This window comes from Plutella xylostella, chromosome 7, assembly GCF_932276165.1.
Source record: "Plutella xylostella chromosome 7, ilPluXylo3.1, whole genome shotgun sequence".
NCBI classification, from domain to species: Eukaryota; Metazoa; Arthropoda; class Insecta; order Lepidoptera; family Plutellidae; genus Plutella; species Plutella xylostella.
This window is the reverse complement of record NC_063987.1, coordinates 3,202,323-3,217,670: the sequence shown is the minus strand read 5'-3', so window position 1 is coordinate 3,217,670 and position 15,348 is coordinate 3,202,323. Positions and strand designations below refer to the sequence as shown.

The 15,348-nt window shown below is 35.6% G+C and overlaps 1 protein-coding gene and 1 long non-coding RNA gene across 6 annotated transcripts in view; both read left to right on the top strand.

Moving 5' to 3' along the window:
• LOC105382631 overlaps nucleotides 1-15,348 on the top strand; it is a 265,130-nt gene that overhangs the window by 199,930 nt on the left and 49,852 nt on the right. The window lies entirely within an intron of this gene.
• LOC119690783 overlaps nucleotides 1-15,348 on the top strand; it is a 52,925-nt gene that overhangs the window by 35,848 nt on the left and 1,729 nt on the right. The window contains exon 3 of one of the 2 annotated variants that reach the window (XR_007266440.1): nucleotides 2,216-2,238. The exons of the other annotated variant lie outside the window; for it this stretch is intronic. This is a non-coding gene — a long non-coding RNA (uncharacterized LOC119690783). Of the gene's footprint in view, nucleotides 1-2,215; nucleotides 2,239-15,348 lie in introns of those variants that run through there. 2 annotated transcript variants of the gene reach the window in all.

Here is a 15,348-nt window from a genome sequence, read left to right as displayed (position 1 = left end):
TTTTTTGCAAGTTCTTCATCATTGTCTTATCATTTATCATCCAACTACTTGCTTCTAAGCTCTACATGGTCCTTTATGTCTGCTTGTCTATTTTAAAAATTGAAGTATTTGCCTTAAAGATTACAGAAAATTTTCGAAATAAAATATTTACAATATTACGTAACACTACTACACATTTAACCCCATGAACTGTAAATTTGTGTGTGCTGTGCTGACCTCTCGTATAAGTGAAATACCGATTCACCTACATGTAAACCTTATCGATCAATCAAAATCTTGCAAATCATTCTATTTTTGTTTTTAGGTAGGTATAATCATGAGTTTTGAATTGTGGTTTATTAAATTAGTTACCATAACATTTATAATTTGTCAATATTGTGTCAAAACAGTTTATGAATATTAATTACGAGCAAGTCTCAAGTACACACTTCAATTTATGTTTCGTTCACGGAGAAAGTTTTCGAGACTAAAGATGGAGGTGTGGCTTTCATACGAATATAAAACATGTAACGAGTTTTTGCGACAAGCAGCATCCGCAAACATATACCCAGGGTACCTTTAGCTACTTGGGCCAAATCAGTTGTCTCTCTTATGAAATACATCTATAAGCTATACATAATAATTTCAAACTGTCACTATAAAATAAATCATTGATAAATCGATATAAAAAAGCTAAAGAACAACGTAGATTTGAATGAAGCCTTTGTTCCTATAGACAACTGCGGAGACTGGTTTTGCAAGTAAATTAATACCTTAATTAAAATTGTAGTAGCACTTAAAATGCTTGCAAAATGCTGAGCTTTTTGTTGTTTTGCTCAGTGACTCAGTGGAAACCTTATACCACCGGCGCTACCGGGGCTCTACTTCATTCGCAATACAAGCAAAAACAGTGTTGATACTTGACACTTTGTGCAGTATAAAAACTTTTTTGCAGATTTTCAAACCGCTCTTGGCAAGATTTTCGTGACTTAACTTACCGTTAAACGTTAGACGAACTTTTTTTAAACTGAACTATAAACTATTTAGAATAGTAATTTGAGTTCAATAACAAATTCAAAGCTTTACAACTTATAATACATAATATCCTAATGTACGCGACCATGCCACCATAACACTTAGGTTACCCAGTGGTGATGTAATCGATTTATTATAGCTATTTGTTTTTTGCCATGGCGAACACTGCCAAGGTGATGCCAATGACCTGCAGAAAGCCCAGAGACAGTGCAAAAACTGATCTGATTAATATGGTCGTTCAAGATTTCAGACAACTTTTGCAGGTGTTGGGTTTTTTGTGTCCGGTGTTCAGCTAGTTAGAGTTATTCATTACTTGGTGCTTCCAGCCTCATTGCGTTATTAATCTTTGTTAGTTTAGATAGTTGTCAATAAAGATTATCTACTGCGAGATGTATAAAATTATTATTGTTATAATTGTGTGTAAAACCTAATACGTATATTGCTAAATGTATTTATAGTACCAGTTTTATTCATGGCTATCTATCATTTGATTTCATGACTATCTTTGAAATTATATTATTGTACTATTTACTTGATTGGTTTTGAAATTTAAACTTGATTTTATTATCGGCTATTTATTTTCTAGCCATTCTATATTATATTACAGTACACATGTACACATTATATGGTTTAATCTTCTCAACATTTACATACAGTCAATGTCCATCATCTTGATAACAATCACACGTAGATAAAAAGCGTTATAGCCATTTTATGCTATGGTAATAAAAAGCATAGCAAAAAGCTTACAGAGTGGCCGAGTCTGTTCCTTACAATTTGCTTGCTAACTTTTTATAACCACTTCTAAGAACAATAACAATTTAAATTGTATCTAACTTGTTACTTGAAAGCATGGTGTATTCGATCTTATGCTACCATGTTATTACTTAACTTTTTATGTGCTGTTATTATAAAAAGGATTTTCATCCATAGCTATATAATTTTAGCGTACCAAACATTCGTCAAAACTATTACATTTCTAGTCGTAATAATAATTCGTACGAGTATACGTTGTTCCTATGTAATTAATTACAGTTACTTTTACTACACCGTTTAGTAAGTTATAGTGAAATTTAAATTTCATCGTTGTTTATGTTAATTAATCTTGTTACCTGCCCACACATGCTCATTGGAACAAGATTAAAATTAGTGTATGTTTCATTTCTTTTACAATGCTCATTATTTTCTTATTTTGTTCCAGGTAAATTATTAACATCAAACGCTACAACATCTAGTTATACAGGTACTGTGTAACTAAAACATACGCATACAAACGCACGCCTAGTTCTGAACTAGATTTATTTTAACGACGGAACAGTGTCGATTCTGCATGAGAGATTAGATATCATTAGTGAACCGGGGGTATGAGAATGATTAATAACTATTTCCTTATTTATCCCTACAGATCATGTTTCGAGGGACGTGGATTCTACCGTATCGATTTGCTCTATTCACGTTCAATTTATTGATTCCTTTGTACTCATGCCCTTTAACTAAAAATAATCACGACTACTTATATATTTCTGTAGTTTTTGTACGACACCTCCGCCAGTAACGCCTTTTAAACTTAAACAATTTCCACAAGGTTATATCAAATAAACTTACATCACAGAAGTACCGGCACTGTAGCGTTTCGACACCTAACAATAGCTTTATACTGGTTTAAAAAAAGCGCTTCAATATTATTACCAGTTTCGTCCGTCACGATTTCATTTAGAATTCGAGCATGAGCGCTGCAGCGCTGGCTGCGGTCACGACGCAGCCTTGGCGGGCATTCGCGCAGCTGCATGCTTTTCATTAAAGAAATATTTTATCACTCGCCGTCTCATTGCTGGGTCGATGAAAATTGCCGTGGCGAAATTCCTCGCACCAAAATCTCAACCCACCAATTTGAACTTTACCACTGATTGAGGGATACAATAGCTGGATCTAAATTGCTCTGCCCTTGACTTGAAGTGAGGGAAATCACATCGACTCTATATTTAAAGCTTCGACATAATGGACTCAAAATGGTTGCCGTACCCAATAATAAGCGTCAGCAAACTTCAAGGTCTATCTAATTTAAAAAATCCGTACTGCTTTGGTCTGCTGCTCTAACCTTCAATGACTGTAGGTCACCTAGTCAGACTAGATTATTCCTAGGTCGATTAGTATGACATACCGTGTGATTAATAGTGAGCAGTTTCCGCTTTCGCTACAATTTTGATTAGCCACTTTTCAGGTTATCTTTTTCGGTCCATTGGTCTTTCTTAAACCTAATTATTTAATACTTTCTTCTTGCAGCTTCAATATTTTCATTAGTCGTATCTGCGGTTCCTTTTACATAATTATATAAAATTTCGACTTTAATTTTTTATTTGAACATCCCCTATAGAATGTTAAACTAATAGTCCATGACTTCCTCCCTATAATTTGTTTAACTGATTGTCCGTCCATCTGGTCGCGGTAATTGAATGCATGTTGTGACAAAGGTATCGGACTCGACAGATGTCTCTGCCACAAGTTCACAACTGTTTCTGATTAAATCATTGAAATCACTTACTTACTCTTGAATCTTAGACTAAGATTTAATTTCATTTACTAGGTATCTCTTGCACTCTCATAGGTAATAACTATACATATAAAAGTAATGCGACTACTACGCTTATACTAACTATATTATATTAATTAGTAAATTCTTTAACACCTTAACGCCTACTAGATCACTAACTAATATAAATCAATGAATATTCAAGTGTCACTATTGTTATGTGTTCTTTCTTTTAACATTTGTCTTGAACTAATTTATTCATCCACATTGACTTCAGATAAGGCAACTGGTTTTTTCGCAATATTAATTATAGTGTTTGCATTTAATTATTTAATCTTAACTGCCTATTAAAATGCAATTAAGTTACTCAATCATTTATATTTGGTTCCAGCGATTATTATAGCTACTTCTTCTTAGACGGTTAAATAATTTGGCTAGTAGAAACATACATAGGTGCTACATTTTGGTTCGAACAATTTACCAACATGAATTTACATGGATAGGCTTTTGAGATAGAGCTGTAAATCTTACTTTTAGACATCCTACTTGAAGCCCAGTAACCGCAAAACGTAACTTTTTGCTCGTCGAGCGTAGCTTAAAAGAGCCATTTTCTCAATAGCCGGTAGCTACAATATTGCACGTTTTTGTTCAATTTTACGACTGGTGCCTTGTCGGGGGCAATTTGTCGTGGGGTCGATGTTGTTCTCTCGTCGGGGGCCATCTCGAGATGATTGAATTCTATTCGGTACAGAGTACCGAACTTTGTAGTGTCTGTTCTTACCTCGTCATGTTTGTCTATTATTGTTTGAAGGATTACGTCATGGTGATTATCGTTTTTTGTTAGGGTGTTTTTAATCATTTTAATTACTTAAACTCTTATTATTAATATAAAATTATTTATTCCATATAAAATAATTAAGTACAAAGATGACATTAATGCAAGACTACAATAGGCAGTATGTACTCTCAAGTAAAATTCTGTTTGTGCTTACTATGTATGAACATTATCAAATCCGTAAATAATAGATAACAGTAATACGAGTAGATGACGGATCTAATTGTAAATCTCATCGTGACCAATAAACAGTTCCCAAATAAAATACCCTGCTATAAATACGTTTCTCAGTATCCTGTTACCCGTATGCGGGTGGGTATTACCGTGGATTGTATCAACACGCCACGAGGGTGGCCCGGGCTCCCTAATGTTGTAGAAAGATTATGTTGCACTTTTACTCTGGGACTGATTCTGAGTCCAGCCTCGTCAATTCATTTCATTCTTCATATGAACACTTGTGTTTTTATTTTGATACTTATCGTTTATCATAATTACTGCAATTTTACCAAAACATCTACATTGGTAGGTGTGAATTTCTAAATAAAAATTGCTTAACAAAATGAAGATTGGCAGGTTTTTACTGTAATAAATATTTGTGAATGGAAGTCATTTGGCACTGCAGCATAACGAATTATGTTGAAAAAAGTCTTCACGATTATTTAATGCAGCATAAGTGCAATTTCATGACTGCACGACGATGGTCAACGATTACTGTAAAGATGTCCACACATTTTATCGCTCTTAATTCTTATGTCGTAAGAGTTAAATTTGATCTGAAACTGTAGATTTCGACTGTTACCCCCTGTATGTACCAGTTACAGGCTGGAGCAACGAAATTAAAGTATGAAGTGTTATTACGTTTTCTGCCGTGAGTTCGTGAAATATGTGTTGTTTTATTCTGTATTTTTGACGTAACGCTTGAGGATTGATGTTGTGGTTCTTGAACTCTTCAAGCGTTTAATTATCTCGTTTTTCTTTCGAGTGTTTCGTATAAACTTGCAAAACTACTACTACAGCATTCATTGACCCTATTCTGTAACATTAAGCTGTATTCCTTAGGATTATAACTTACATTTGTGTGATTTCTTACGAACATAGTTTGCTCTAATAGCAGTTGCAATCGAGACTCTAGAAAATTATCCTATTTGTCCAAGATCGTCGACCTATAGGCTACATTGGCCTGGTTCAGGACTTGGCTATCCCAATACTTTTCAGTTGAAAGGCAGATATGGCCAATTAACCAGCTGACCTTTTATTATACAATCCAACCATTTGAATAATATTATAGTAGCCATACTAAACAGAAAATACCTTAAACGATAAGACTATGTAGGCTATACGTCCAGTTAGCTCTTAGACCGGATTAGCCACAGTGCATTAGAAGTAAATGTTATGTGCAAAACAAGAGGTGATCGTATACTGCGAAGTAAATGTTCTATTGTTAGGAGAAATGTTACTTATGATAATAGTATATTTAGACGTCGCCTATTTAGTAAACACTTTGTTCCTAATGCAGAAGGGAATGGGTGAAATTTTGAGTTTATAACTATCTGTCCTGTAGAGCTCTGAAATACAGAACAAATACATATTATTTATGGTGATTTTACACATAATACACTTCTTTTACACATAATACACTTCATTCTTCATTTAACGAAAAACCTTAAATGTTATTTGAAGCAAAATGTAAAATTTAAATCCTTTTTGCAGAATTTGGCGCAGTACAAGAATAATTCTTTACTTTCTCGCCGTTTTATTCTGTGCCTACGCGAGAGTAACTTATTCAGCATTTGCTAATGAAGGTGTACTTAAAGGTGAATTTACATTTTTAATGAAGTCAGCTCCATATCAGTGCTACTCGCATTGACTAATCCGCGCCGTAATGAGACAAGTCAAGGTTATTTTCTTGCAAGTTTATTAGTGTTATGGTATGTTTTATTTCTCTTAGACAGCTTTCTTGTTTTTTTTTTATTTAAGAGAACATTTCAACGACCATATTATTATGTTATTCCAGCTGTTATTGTATTGATAAATACATCTAGTCTAGTATTAGATTTATATCATGAAAAAGAAATGTTAAAGGTACATACGTAAAAGCTAATGCATTCTGTTTAATCTTAAACGTCTCGTCTTTAGATTAGTCAGTATAAGGAAACATGATAGCAAAAACCATTTGAACATTTATTTATAGTTCCCAAAACCGTAGAAATTACTTTGTTAGATAGCTTTATTGAATGAATCTTTCAATGCTTTTAATGATTAAATCTGATAAAGTCATCGTAATCTTAGGATCTGATTCGTCGCTTAATTGCTTTTCTGAAGCTAACACTTATCAGATGTTACAACAGCTTCACCCACAAGCCCCTTACATGAGCTGCATACATGACGCAACCGACCCATTATAACCCGCGAACCCCGTGCTAGTTCCGGCGGTTCCCACTTATTTCTCTAAACAAACACTACATGCCCTCTACACGGTAACGAAGGTGCCCGATCGTGACCGATCATTGCCGACAGCGACGTCCAATGGATGTGCTTATTACGAGGAGCTGCTGAGCACGAGTCTAGTGCTTATGAAGCAATCGTGAAGAACAAACGGAAACTCGAGGAAGAGGAAGTCAACGAGGTAAATACTATCAAAAGTGATAGTCCTGATGCAACGGGAACTTTAACTGTTGAGATAGTATTACAGAACGCACGGGGTGTGGCCAATGATGTAGCCGATTCGGAAATGTCACTATAGGTATTCTAAGTGAATCTACTTTTAGGACGTTATCGCCATCGAGTGAAAGCGGACTGCTTTATGGAGATATCAAGTTGACAGCTCCGATCTAAGCGAAGCTAATGCAAATTACAAGATTGAATTTCGCGAGCATATCATCTAATCTTGTAAAGGCATGTATGGCTAATCTCTCGATAGCATCAATGAAGTGTTGTGAGAAATTAGATGACGTAATGTTCTGTAGGTTCACCGTTGCAAAGTGAGAATTATGGTAATTTACGCAACAAATGTAGTAGTGTAAACGTGATAATTGTTACGATACAGATTGCGGTTGTTTGAACGTTTTATTAGATTGTACCTAATAAACTCCCATTAAAATTACCAGCGTAATGTAGAACGAACTGAGGAATATAAGTTTAATATTATTATACCTATTATATTAGAACATTAGGGTAGTTAATGCAGCATTTTAAACAATCAAACTGATATTGTAGATGAACTAACAATATATGACCGTCATGCGTGCAGCCCTCTCTCAACTGCAGAGAAGGACATAATTGAATGATTCATTACTCGGATGACGTTTTTATGGGTCCACTCAAATATACTTATTTTTCGTGTACAAATAACCGGATCACCTACAGTCACACAGTAATTTAATTTTCCATGCACCATTGAAGAAGATAACCTTATTGTTTATACTGGAGAGTAACAATCATAGGTCGGTGTATGCAAATGAAGAAGATCCTAACATTGAGGCAGCTGTAGCCACTCCAGGAAGGAAAGTGTATCCAGTCACGCATCTATTAGGCATCGCCCACAATTTCGCAATGCGCGAGATAATTCCCTGTCACAGCACAGACCACCTCATGGGCCAACAGATAATTGTTTCCGGACAACGTGATTCATAAATCGAATCGAGCGTGAACTGTTAGTCTTAATTCTTATACCCTGGTGAGAATTTATCGATGCGGCAATAGTAATCGATTGTTGAACCACTGTCCCTCGCAGCGGTAAATTGGTGGTGTTTCTGTCCCGTTTCGACATTTACCGTGTCTTTGTTTAATACTTCCTGTGTCTCGATATTTGTTTACTGTCCCCGTTTAATTTGCTTCAGTTTTTAGTGACGGTCCTACATTTACTGGTCGATAGGAAATGGAACCTTTGTACGGTTCCTCCATTTCATTGACTGGATTTATGGGTGTACGCTGATATACACGCAGTCGTTCAACTAAATGACCGTGCCGGTTGATAGGAACAGCCCATTTCGTATCGTTAATAGCCCTGAAGGTATTGTTAAATTTTACATCAGTTTCTCACAATTCAACTTTCTCACGTCTTATGGGCAACTTGGAGGCATTACTTTCGTTTTGTAAGAATTATCAGGTTGCGTGAGGACCTGCCCCCCGCACTGAAGGGTTGCGCCGCCCATCGCAATAATGAACCACTTGATGGAGAAAACGAAAGTCTTTCGACGCCATTTTTTTTATTTTTTACACTATACACTTTATATTGTATACTTTTACAGTTACAAAATACAAAATTATAGGTAGGTACTGATCATTGGCATTAGTATGTACACAAAGGCGGAATTTTGCAAAATGCGATTTCTTCCAGACAATTTTTATGGTGAAGAAATATATACATATATATTTCTAACTCTAGTTGACAACTCTTTGAGAAAAATGTATACTACTAAGTAAAAATTTAATTCAAATAAATTGTATGTACCTACAATTTACATCCTTCATTGCACGCATAAACTAAATTACATGCCAGTAACAACAAAAAATATCGCCAGTTATAACGAAAGCGTTTGAAGACTTGGCGCCAGACTAATAGTTGTAAATTCAGGTCGACATATTGTGAGGGCATTATAATTACTGTTGAAATTGAGCGGCCCTCCGGCAGCACTTTCTTTCTCCTGCATATTTGACCTTCAACATCGGCATATCATTTCTCCGATTGTCTATTTCACTTTTAATACCTTAGTCTATTCGCCTGTAATAACGTAGAACTAATCACCCATTGATAGGTTCTATAGAGTCAATTACGTTTATGGTGATGCGTGATACAGTATCAATGGCATGATCCACTTGCAGTTTGACTAATGACTTTACATCTAGCGGTAAAGTGCGAGGTGCTCAAAGCACAGTTGACGTGAAAGTGCCGGCATCAGTAAGATTTGAAGGGCTATATGTAAAGAAATTTCTCGAACAGAGCCCATATACTAACGTCAAGTACGCGTGCAGTGTCTGGTGTTTAAAGTGATGGATGATTAAGCGGCTTTTATCGTTGGTAATATTCAGAATGTATATCTATCTATATACGTTGATGATCTGATTGTTGCTTCGACGTTCATTTATTTATGAGCGTCCAATTTAGTTTGCCGCGTTTTTTGTTCAGCTATTAGCCGTCATTCGTAGCAATAAACTAGCTCAATTATCCTTTTATGGCTCTGGACGTATTTATATTTGAGTCCTACTGACAGTTGGGCACACAAATAACCAGTGATTGGCCGAGCTCGTGAGCTTACCTTTGCCAGAAAAGGTTTCCTCGTGAGTATACGGAATCGAAATGTGTTTTCTTACTTTTTTGTCGTTGTAATTTTTTTATGACCATAAATCATGTGTATTTTGAAAACCACATAACTATCGACATAGTATTAAATCTATCCATATAGTTTCCTGACTAACATTTAAGTGGCAACTTTCTTTGTACAGACACGGATCTCACGGTTTTATCATACCCATATGGTTAAATAAGTTGTAAAGTATTTTAGTGTATGTTTTATTAACCCTCATGTCCTTCATTCCCAATAGAATATGACCTCACTAATCATTAAAACATAGGCTCGGCTCTTTGTTTTAATTACTTATCCCATGGCCTTAGTTTTGTGACTCATTCGTTGTCTTGACAAATGATTGTCACAGACCGTATCAAGATAAAATAATGCACTCTCTTTTCAACTATACTTAAAGGTACATTAGTAATAAATATCATTATCTTGTATTGTATTTATCCGAGGCCTACAACAAATGTCAGTGTAAATAAATAATTACCTAAATAAGAATAATCTGAAGTGTAAAATTTTAGTTACTTGATCCCGCGTTTTGGGCGGTGCGTTGATTTACATCCCGCCATTCAGGTCAAAGGATTATAAATAAAGACAATTCCTAGAAACTGCACTACGTATTCTTATTATTTCTTATCATCCGGATGCGGCGGAGATCTTACGATCGAGAGCATGCGCCTGACCCCAGTCCGTCCCATTCTCACACAAGTAGGCTAATTCGTCTGCACATACGGAGATTTGTTCCGATTCGCTTTATAGCTTCTCCTTCTCAAATTATGCGTGTTAACAGAACAGCGGATATTATCTAAATTGGCTACCTGCGAACCGGCTGCAAGGAGTTTTGGCAATCTAAGCGCTTGGCCACAAACGGTAGATAATTTTATAGAAATTGCGAGTTCGCTGTAGCCTAAAATCTTAAATGGTAGTGAATTGCTAGGTGCGGTCAATAACAGTTATCTCTTCGTCTCGGCTGAACGGCTATGTCTACTTCGTTGTGCGAATGTTTTGGTGCAGGTTTATTAGTTTATTGGCAACACTAATTATCAGCATTAATAATTGCAAATCAACTTCCTTGATCTGGGTCAATGACATGAATTGATTAAGAGAAGAAGCTTAATTTAGACCAAACTAGTTATACAACTTGGACGTGGTGACTCACTACTCACTGATCTCATTGTGATATAGTATCAAGTGTAGCATATTTTTTGTTTTCATTAATTACAAAAAACAATCTGCTTAATCATTGTCCATTATTTTTACTGCAAATTGATTATACTCTTATGTGAGATCTTCGTACCTGTAACTCGTATTTTTTGTTGTTCTGTGTGCCGTCAGCGCTCATATGAGTATATGTTTTTTTGTCTAACTGGCCAGCAACCTCGTCGATGATCTCATGTGAACAAAATTATTTCATAAGAACGATTGGAGTTCGTTCAACACTGACGAGGCAAGGTCGTTTCTTTTCCACTTCCTGCACGAAATTTGATAGAAGACACAGCAGTAGTGGCTAGATAGATATACTGTTTCTAATACCGTTGTTATGACTTTATTTACTACCCAGTTTACAAACCAGGCTCAATTTCCGTTGTGGAAACATTGCCAGTTTTTGTCGGTTATCGGCGTACAAATCGATACACGAATATCTAGCCTTAGAATGAGGTCTTATCGATCTCATATACAACATCATTGTTAGGAACCCGATATGAGCAGTAAGCAATTTCCGTAAGAACTGCTCGTTTAACAAAACCTTTGTTCAAGTTCTTAAAAGGTCCCATTCCCATCATCATGGTTCATTAAGTCAATTGCCTTTGTATGTCCTGGTTGAACTTCAGTTTCTGCCTTACAACACCAGACATGGCAGCGATTTAGTCACCAGTAGCTTATAAAGTCAGCGAGCTAATGTCGTCGATGATTCCGCAATAGGAATAAAGATATGTGTATATGTGTTTCTACTCGTTAGGTATATTGGATACGCCAATCTGCAAAAGGTATGCAGAAAATATAGCTTGAAAATATACAGGGTAGAAAAAACTAATTGGGCAATGGGCATTGAGACGAAATACCTGAAATGTTATACTAGATAGCTTATTTTGTAAAAAAAAATATTTAAAATACTAAACTGATTTAAAAAAATATTATAATTATCTATGGAAAAAATATTATAATTATCTATGGCCCATTAGTTTTTTCCATCCATTATTACATTACATTTTGCACAGTCTTCCACTGTTTCTGTAGTCCCAACATTGAAACCCGTGCAATGGCTCAATTTGTCTTGCCCGACGTAAGTGGCGTCATGATTTAGGATCTGCGCCGCCTACCCGTGTTACCGACGGTCTAAATCTCCTCTCGACTGATCGCTGGAATTATTGCAGCCGGGATTACAGATCACGACGATGTTGCGCGCCGGCTCTAATGGTGAGATATGGAGACGAACGATGGGATCTGAAGATTAATCATTAACCAGGAGAAGGGAGTTTTTAGCTTAACCAAACCACAAGATGAAAATAAGTAACTTTTCAAAAATAAAGCTATTGTTACAGCTACTGCTACTCACTTGAAATTGTCTGCAACACACCAAGATGTATTAGCAGATTCGTAATGACTTTCATGTTTCCATTATTCATGCGAGCTCGCACCGAGTTTCTCCACAAAGGCTGCACATTTGCGGTGATTACTGCACTGGCGCGTTTCCTCGTGGCTAATCTGATGGCCGCTGGCTCTTTCCTCTTAGCATTCGGATATGAGGTATGGGGCTGGCGCTGTAATGACTGGCTGCGATCTAGATGTGACGTCTCAGTTAGTTATGTGCCACTGCTGCCCGCGCTACTGATGTACGCAGACAGAAAGTAACTGTAAGTCAGGAAAGATTTGTGTGTACTGCGTTTTGTTACCAAGTAGTTATTCTAGATTGTTTTAAATTGGTTATTTGTCAATTTCTTCTTCATTAGTTAGTATTTGTCATCAGTTAGTTAACTATAGATACAAACATTGCTCCACCACCATCTTAAAAACGCTTAAATTTAGTCTGGAAAGCTAAAATTTGCAATTGATTCGCTGGCTTCCCTTGAACATGTTGATTAAGAGGTTGTTAACACAGGGATTCAACGATGCATCATGTCTAATAGATATGATATCTGGTGTAACACAACATAATCCAGCCACCGTAATTTGCAACATGAGCTAGAACAGAGCTCGCAACCACAACGTATGTACAGTTATTAACGGACCGACACTTCACTTTCATGCAGTTCTTATTGACCGTGAAAAACATATAAATATGATAATTAGGATTTTGATGTGGTGCTAAAGAAGTTTTAGTGTTCAAGACAAAATAAAAAATAGCTTTCAGTAAATAGAATAACTGTAATTGTTTTCATGGAATTTTTAAGCTAACTTAGTGCCTCTGAAATGTGCAATATATAGAGACACATCTAACAAAATTTGCAAACCTTACCTGCCTTAATTCCGGTGCATAGTAAATTCAAATCAGTTTTGAATCAGAATCCCCAATTACAGCGATTGCCTCACAAATGACGGAATTCCTCAATGAATGAAACACCAGCGGGGAATCCGTGCCGCATTAGCATCTTGTATTTCACAAATACAAACGAAGCTACGTTCGTTCACCTCTCTAATAATAAAATTACATTCAATCAACACAACACAACCCACTCTATTTACCCATTCATTTACGATCTCGAGATATGACTCGCCCGTAGTATAATTCACCCACGTGTTCTGAAAAGGTATTTGTGCATAGCATATGTATTTCATTATAAATTCTGCTGTAGTAGTCGTGACCTTATGTGGACCCCCAGTGATAATAAAATTGAAAAAGAAAGCGATACCTAATTTGTCAAGTGGTATCATTTTGGGCCCACAATGGACAACATTTCAAAAAACTAAAGCTGCTATAAATCGAAAACCATTTCGAGATTTAGCTCTCCGGGCCACAAAAAAAATGTTTTTGTATTTTTTGGATGTATCATTTTCGAGAAAATCATAAAATAGTAAAAAAGTGCTGATGACGTCATGCATCAGGTGCGATGCATTTTGATGATCAAAGCCTATAGATTTAAAAACAAAGTAACTGTCACTTTCATTTTTGATTGACGTTGACGTTTTATCGAGTCGTTGTTGTTTATTTGGGTCATTTTCATAAAATCAATGTTCTGACACTTTCTGACTATTTTTTAATTTATCATATAAAATGGTTAGTACTTATTAAGAGATGACCTCTATTTAATATGTCCCAGAGCATGCCACCGCCTACACAGCTGAAAAAATGCTTCTGCTTATTTTTTTACATGATAAGTACCTACTTTGTATCATCAGCAATATCAATGTCATTTGAAAATGACCCATTTGTTGGTTGGCATGTAAACAAAGTTTAAATGTCACTTGTCAGTGCCATTTATGTTTTTTTCGAGACTAAGGCAATAGACAAAAATAAAAATTGAGCCTAATATGTGATGTCACTTCCGGTTTTAAAATAATTAACTTTAAAGTTAAAAATAACATACAAAAATTAATGTATATACAAAATAAAAAAATACGGGTCCTTTAATTTTTTATAACCTTTCCGAATAGCTAATAAAAATATAGGGTAAAGAAAATGAAATGTTGTCCATTGTCTGCATTTGGATATAATTTGTAAATCGTTTATCTCAATTTGTTCTTTTTTGTTTCACGGCATATTATGAGAGTTTTCAAGTTCTGCATTCCTGAGAAATTTTTGCTTTCGCCGTGAGGTAATTTGATGCAATTTCATACGCAATCCTTTCTTTGGCGAGATATACACTCCTTGTTGTTATGACTGGTATTCGCAATAAATCTTACTTATATGTAGGTATATTCTGTTATGTCTTTATCTGTTTTATTTGGTTAAAAATATATTTAATTTTACTTAATGGAAATAAAAAAATGGCAATTTATAGCGTTTTCCAGTGGCCGCTATTAAAGACCGAATAACGAAGACACGGAAGGTATTATCATTATCATACACCCGTATTCAGAACCGCATACTACAGTAAAGCGTATATTTTGCCTGTTCATATAGGATTATCTAATAAACACATATAGCTGTGCCTGGCTAATTCTGCAACGTTTCCCTGACCGCACTCGCCATGATTGCATATTGTATAATCTGCGGTTGTATCTTGAAAATCTTGATCATCATGTTTTGCATACAGCGTCTCGGAGATCACTGTCATTTTCCCATCTATCTCTCTACCTTCGGTCGTCGATATAATTATGTCATAATTAAGGGTATAGTCTATTGACTGTTGTGTAATGTAAGGATTAGATCGCGAAGCTTGTTTGTAGATTATGTACAGCTTGAATTAATACATATTATACTAAATTGTTTAATTTCAAAGTCCAACGATATCAGTCTATGATGATTATACTATTATTACAACGGTTATGTTAACCTGTTGTTATTATAAATTCAGTGCTTATAAAGTCGCTAAGTAAAAAAAAAACATTTAAAGCACTGGAATAAGAAAAAGCTTTTGTTTATTGAAAATACAAAGTTACAAGCGTAAGTCAACAATTTCATTTCACATTCCCGCGTCCAAACAGAACATAGTATTGTGAGCTTTGTAAGCACTTTCCATGTGTATGCGTTTAGTGTTTAGTTAGAGTTGGTCTGTACTTGACTGGTGCGG